Raw genomic sequence first — 6,917 nt, forward strand, 5'->3', positions numbered from 1 at the left:
GCAAAATCATGCGTATCGATCCACTATATATCGGTTATGGTAAATTAGGCAGGTCTATTTTTTTATCGGCTATTATTAATTTAATATGATTAGTGGCAACAGTTTCAAGAAAAAATAATAATTAGATTATAATTATATTATAATCAAAAGTTATCTCAAAATTTTAATCTCCAACCGCACTTACGTCCAATTACTTTTTAATCTCATAACCCATTTGAATTTTCTATTCTGATATATATTTTATCTTATATTACACTTCGATTTGTTTTTTTTATAGTTTTGTCATTGGCCATGCATAAATTTAAATAATGTGTAAAATTAAGTAGCTTGGAAATGTCTCACGATAAGTGTTATATGGACCCGCTGATTGATACAAAGTTATCACCACTAATGTGGTGTTCCGTTATGACCATTGGTAATTAACGAACCAATAGAATTTTTTTTATATAATTCGAAAATTTACAGAATCAAACTTATTCTTAATTATTATTTTAGATTGCGTTTAAGATTCGAACATATCTGATTGTTTGATTAATTTTGTCGACCCGCCGCATGAACCCGCAGGGTTTGCACGTGTGCACTGCACCCTATGTCGTGTAATGTGATGTCCCCTTATGACCATTAATGGCGTTGTTTATTTATTTTATTTTATTTATATAAAGTGTAATAACGTTTATATATGATATATGTCCGTATATATGGTTGAAATGGATTTTCATACGTACGAACCACATATCCAGTATTTGTTTTTCGGAAAAAATTATATATTATCGGAACAAAGAAAAAGAATTACCTTGCATTTAACAAATTCGAATTTTTCCCATTGTCTTAGAAATATCTTAACATTTACTACAAAATTTTCCATTTTAAATTATAATAGAACAATTTTCTCAGACAAAAACGTACCGACTCATAATGATTCATATATAATTACTGAAAACAAAATTTCATGAAAATAGATAAAACAAATTTTCTATCGTCTTATTGTGAATTGTGGAGAATTCATATAATATAAGAATTTGTATAGTACTATATTTTTTTAGTCAAAATTTGAATTTTGTTTTCTTCCGTGTTTTAAAGGAAACTATTCTAACAGTTGGTCAGTGACGCGGTGCCCCGGGTGAATCAATGTCCAATGCATCTTCAACACGTGTCAAAAAATCTTACTGGCTAAATAATCTTGTGGGCCTACCATAAGAAGGCCCATATAAGCGTCGGCAATATAGAGAGGACTATTACTTTTGTCGAAGCCCAAGCCCAATGAACTCCCACACACGTCTTCCGTACGGTCCATGTACACGATGCGGCCCCCTCCGCGTTAATTAGTAAACTAATAAAAATTTCATAAATTGAATTTTTTAAGTTTATATATTAAAAATTATTTAAAGAAATAATTCATTACTAAATAACCTGGATATATATTTTCTTACCTTTCATTTCCAAATATATATTTGGAATTATTTAAAGAAATACTTCTTAACTATATAATTTGGATATATCATTTTTTACCTTTGATTTCCAAATATATATTTGGAATTATATGCATGTGGAAACATAAACTGGGAAACTTAACGACATTGTCGTGAAGTTTGATTTATATGGCATTTGGAAATATGGGACAAATCTTGACAAATGGTTTTCCATAAAAAGGAATAAATTAGATTTCGGAGTATTGCAATAATTAATTAACAAATCCCACATCGGTCATTTTGTGATATTATTGTCTGAATATAGGGAAGTGAAACCCAATGGTTGGTCATGACCTTACTTGAACAGGATCTGTTCTATAGGCTCGTACATCTGTATCCTTGAGTTCAAAGGAGACAGGACTTCAAACCTGGTGGATGAATGTTGGGCCGTGCGATCGGAGCGTGATTGACGGCTGCGATTGATCCTTTCGGATCCATCTCCCTGGCTGTAGAGGATCGTTACTCAGCCCGGGTCTCACTCTGCTGGGGTGGTCGCTCGGCGATCTGACAGGTTTCCTTTTTTGTTTTTTTTTTCTCTTTTGAACTTCGTTTTTTTTTTCATTACTGAATCTGTGCATGTGATGTTTGGTTGCTATTTGGACATGGGCTTTGTTTTTTTTTTTCCAAGATGTTGATATTTTTAAAATCTTGATTTATGAACTTGAAGTTCAACGTCATCAAATTCACTAATAAATATAATAGCCAACTAAAACATACTACATTAAAATTATACAAGACAAACCAATATGCATAAACCTTTTTCATGCATGTTTTATGTATAATCTTATGTGTTATCTATCTTCTTATTGATGATCCATATCCATATATATCTATGTTTCTCCCATACATATCCAAATCCTTTGAAAATTTATGTTTCTGTTGTTAAATAAATTATTCGATCAAAGGTGTAAAAACAAGACTATTCATCCTCGTTTGGAGATATTCACATGGGTTTGCTCAATCAGGTTAAAGAATCGACGAATTTTAAGATTATAAAAAAAACAAAACTATTTATAAAAAATGAGAATGTCTAAGACACGTCAAAATAGAGGTATTATCGACAAATGAAATTGAATCAAAATGAAGGACATAATTCGAGGCTAACATGTAATCGTAGATTCGTAGAGGTTATAAAATCAAATCTAATCAGTACAACAATATTATCAGGTTGTTACTCTTTAAACATATCCGCAGATTTTAGGAGATGAAAACTAATAATTATATCACAGTAATTGTTTAGACAGATTTCGGACAATATATATATATATAGAAGAAATATAATCATAGTATACAAGTTTGGTTTGAGTCTCTTATTATACGGTCCACTGTCATCTCACTTATGTTTTAATTATATGCATTGGTATTTAGGGCTTAGGTAGGGTAATTGAATTTTCACGAAATGATGAAACCATTGTCAAAGTAGAATGAATAGCGGGGAGTACTTGTGCTTTTGTATATAAAACGGATAGCCACCTTATTACGTCACGACTTGTCGCTCGTCGCATTTCACGTCTTGTTTTTTTTTTTTTTATAATACGTGATTTGTCAATAGTGGGGTTCGAACCTGGGTGGAGCACTCTTTGCGCATACCCACTTATCAGTTGAACCAACCACTCTTGGCCATGCAGATGTTGTTGATATGATGTAATTATAACGTCTTTGAATGCACAATCCACGATTAAATATAACTGTATGTGTATATATATTGCGCGCACACACACACAAACATATATATATATATATATATATATATATATATATATATATATATAAAATACGTGGCGTGGGAGAATCAGACGATGAGTAGAAAATCCTAGTCATTTGATGCCACTTCGTCAAGTAAGCTTTGGATAATTACCGAACGAGTTTTTGCTATAAACAAAATTATCCATGACTCTTTTTTTAAAATCGATTTAAACAACTCCTCTATATATATATAGTTTATAATTTTTAGTCACTTATACGTAAAATGACCGTAACTCATGTTAGATATAAGGATAGATAACCGGAATCTATACGAAAACTCAATCAAATCATATAATACAAATTGTTTTCAACTACATCCGGTTTAAAAACTGATTGGATATGGTTTTTTTTAAAATCAATTAGTTGAACCTAAAACGAACCGAATTTAAAAATAACACAAAAAAGGAATAAAAATATTTTTTTAGAAAATAAATATTTTCTTGAACAACGAAGTGAAAACGATTTAAAAACCAATATAAAAAAAACAAATTGGTATAACTTTTACAAAAGTGAAATATCGAACCTAAAAATAAATGAAACCCAAAATTTGTATCCCAAATTTTAGATAATAAACGAATAGTTTTTTTTTTTGGTTAATTTTGTACCCTTGTTACTAGTTGTGAGTATTACCCTAACTCTTTCAATGCTTCAATAAGCCTTTTTCATAAGACCATTTATATAAAAGAAAGATATCAGAGAAAATGTGAATAAATTAATTTATACCCAACCTAAGTTTTCGTTGCATCATACCATGATGGTTATTAAACAAAAATAAAATTTATTAGAGCTTCTATATTTAAATATGAAAATGTGAAAAATAAATTAAAATAATATATAGACCTTCTATATACTTCATGGAAAGTATCGCTAGTAGAATTGTAAACTTTATATGGATCGATTTATAACCCATGCAAAAATTATTTATACGACGTAATTAATGTTTACGAATGTTAAAATCGAGAATTAAGCGTGTATTTATACATATACGATTTATAAGTTGCATAAATTGCGTAAGATAAGAGAGATATATATGCCCATTTCATTTGATGCCACCTCATTACAGAGTAAGATTCGGATAATTAAATTACTGAACCAATTAACCCCCAAATTAAATCGAAGCAAAATCCATTCGGGCAACTCTTCTGAAAACGATGTCTTCCAAACTTTTGTTTACTTTTACATTTACTTTATAGTTTTTATGACAAACTTTGAAATAAACTATAGTTTTTAATCGGGGGAGTAGGTTAAGTGTCGATCTTCTCCCGATTTTGTTCGGATGGTAAATTTATTTGCTTTTTATATCAGTTGATCTTTGGATTTATTTAATATTCAGAGTAAAAAGGGAAAACGCTGATTTATATCGAATATTTAAATGATAAATATCTAAATTAATTATGAAATATTTTTTATATCAAGTGTGCAGATAAATTACAACTTGCCACTTAAGTGGCCCAGGTCGTGTTTATCGGTCGTTTTCAACCGTGTTATATGTGAACTTATAATAAATTGTAACAATTCTACCAAAAAAAAATCTGCCCAAACTTTAGTTCAACCGGTATAGATATCGTATATTCCAAATCACAACAAAATTAGTTTGAATCTTGGTATATTTGGTTAAAAAAAAATTTGTAACAATTCTCAAAGAAGTCGTGGGGACGCAGAAGAAGAAGAGGCCAAAGTCATGAAAGTGTTTTAAACTATAGAACATGTGTTACATATATAATCGCGTGTAAATAAATGCATGTTATTCTACATATGCATTTTTACGGCGTTAAATAAAATTATATTTTTTTTTTACCGAAAAAACAAAATAAAATGGTATATACTTTAACCTTAATATAATTTTTATGGTCATAAGTTTGAACCTGATATCTGTCGCTTTAAAAAAAAATCAATTTGTTCATATGTTATTTTAGTTTTGGCCGGACTGGTATTTTAACAAGTTTAACGATTTTTTTTTGTGCATATATAATATAGATAGAGTAATACTGTGGAATATATAGTTATAACCATGACATTGAAGATCGCAATTTCAAAGTACAAATGCATGGCCACTAAGTTTATTCAACACACGACCATGGTATCATATTACAAGGTAATATGTACCATCCCTTATTCAACCCCCACAAGAGTCCATAAAACCCTAACGGTATATAGTGGCCATGCACGCACGCACGCACGCACGCACGCACGCATGCATGCTAACAGACACAACACGTACACGCGTCACACATATTACTACTACATTACATATTATTTCGTACGTTCGTTCATATGCATGTTGTCATTTTTAACGTGGGCAACATGCGGCGCACTGCGGCCAACTTGCTCGCACAGCACGCGCTGCACTGCGTTCCGAACGCGCATGCGCCGCAGCATCGCCTTCGCGGCCCGCAGCCGCAGTTCGCCTGCTGCGGCTTCACTTCAGTAGTTTCTGTCGGGTTCATCTTTTGCACTACAGTAACATAACCCACACGGGTTATTACACAACATATATATATATATATATATAGTATAGTGATTATATAGCCTAAAGTTAGGAGAAGGGGAAATTATACTAACCCTGAGTCTCGGCCAAAACAGCGGCGGAGATGGCGAAGAGCAGACCCAAGACGACGACAAACTTAAGATTTGCCATTTTTTTTTTTGCTTAATCAACAAACGTTGATAGAAACCCAAGTTTTTTTTTTGGTGAAAGGAGTCTAAGAGATTTGTGTAGGAGAATGGACACAGAGTGGGTGTATTTATAGCCATACGTACACACTCGTTGACAATTCAACGATCGGAAAAGTCTACGAAATTGTAATGGATGGTTCGATTCAATTATTAAATTATGCTACTAATCGGCATTAGCTTTGATGTGACGTGCACTCCTCAACATAATTCTCTCCTGATTTTTCCAAATAATCGCCTAACGATAGAACGGAACCGATTGATGCGATTTTTTTATTATATTTGTTTTATGGAAACAAACTAAAAATTTCAAAAATGTGTACAAGGCAACGCAATTAAGTTTGATACTTAACACAGTAACACGACCTAAGGTAAGGCGGCATCCATATGTAGCGTGGCCTATGCCCTTATTGTTTTTTTTTAATAAAAAAAATCTATCTGTGACAGACTGATTCTTCAATATATATATATATATATACACACAATAATAATACAAATTAAAAAATGTGACAAATATGTCACATCATTAAAAATCTATATTTTTTTTGTAAAAAAATATTTTTTTAAATTTTTTTTACAAAAATACCCTTACAAAACTACCTTTACTTTTCATGATTTCCAAAAAAAAATCTGTTTTTAATACTGTACATTTTTCGAAACGATAAATGACAGTATTGAAAATAGATAATAAAGTAAAGATATTTTTGTTAAAAATATATATAAAAAATATAACTTACAAAGAAAAGAAAAAAAAGTATAGATTTACATTATATATTTGGCAGATTCATAATAATAAGGGATAATTCCATATTCCCCCACAAATTTTCGAAAAATTATCGGAAGAATGATAGAAACCTCGGACAAACCAAGGGTAATCTCGGACATACCAAGATAGGGTTCTCGGACACACCAAGAGAGACAATCGGACAAACCGAAAGGAGAGCAAACTTTAGCTCGAAAATAAACTCTTTTGATTAAGCAAATCTGATCTCAAATGAGCTCTTACAACATATTTATAGAGGATTAAGT

The 6,917-nt window shown here is 31.2% G+C and overlaps 1 long non-coding RNA gene across 1 annotated transcript; it reads right to left on the reverse strand.

The window, feature by feature from the left end:
- Positions 1-5,585: 5,585 nt before the first annotated feature.
- Positions 5,586-5,927, reverse strand: LOC109116794. Its single transcript, XR_002024357.1, has 2 exons — positions 5,778-5,927; positions 5,586-5,670 (listed from the first exon to the last, which is right to left on the reverse strand). It is a non-coding gene; the product is annotated as an uncharacterized LOC109116794 (long non-coding RNA).
- Between the last annotated feature and the right edge of the window lie 990 nt (positions 5,928-6,917).

Source organism: Tarenaya hassleriana, unplaced genomic scaffold (genome assembly GCF_000463585.1).
Source record: "Tarenaya hassleriana unplaced genomic scaffold, ASM46358v1 Cleome1, whole genome shotgun sequence".
Classification (NCBI taxonomy): Eukaryota; Viridiplantae; Streptophyta; class Magnoliopsida; order Brassicales; family Cleomaceae; genus Tarenaya; species Tarenaya hassleriana.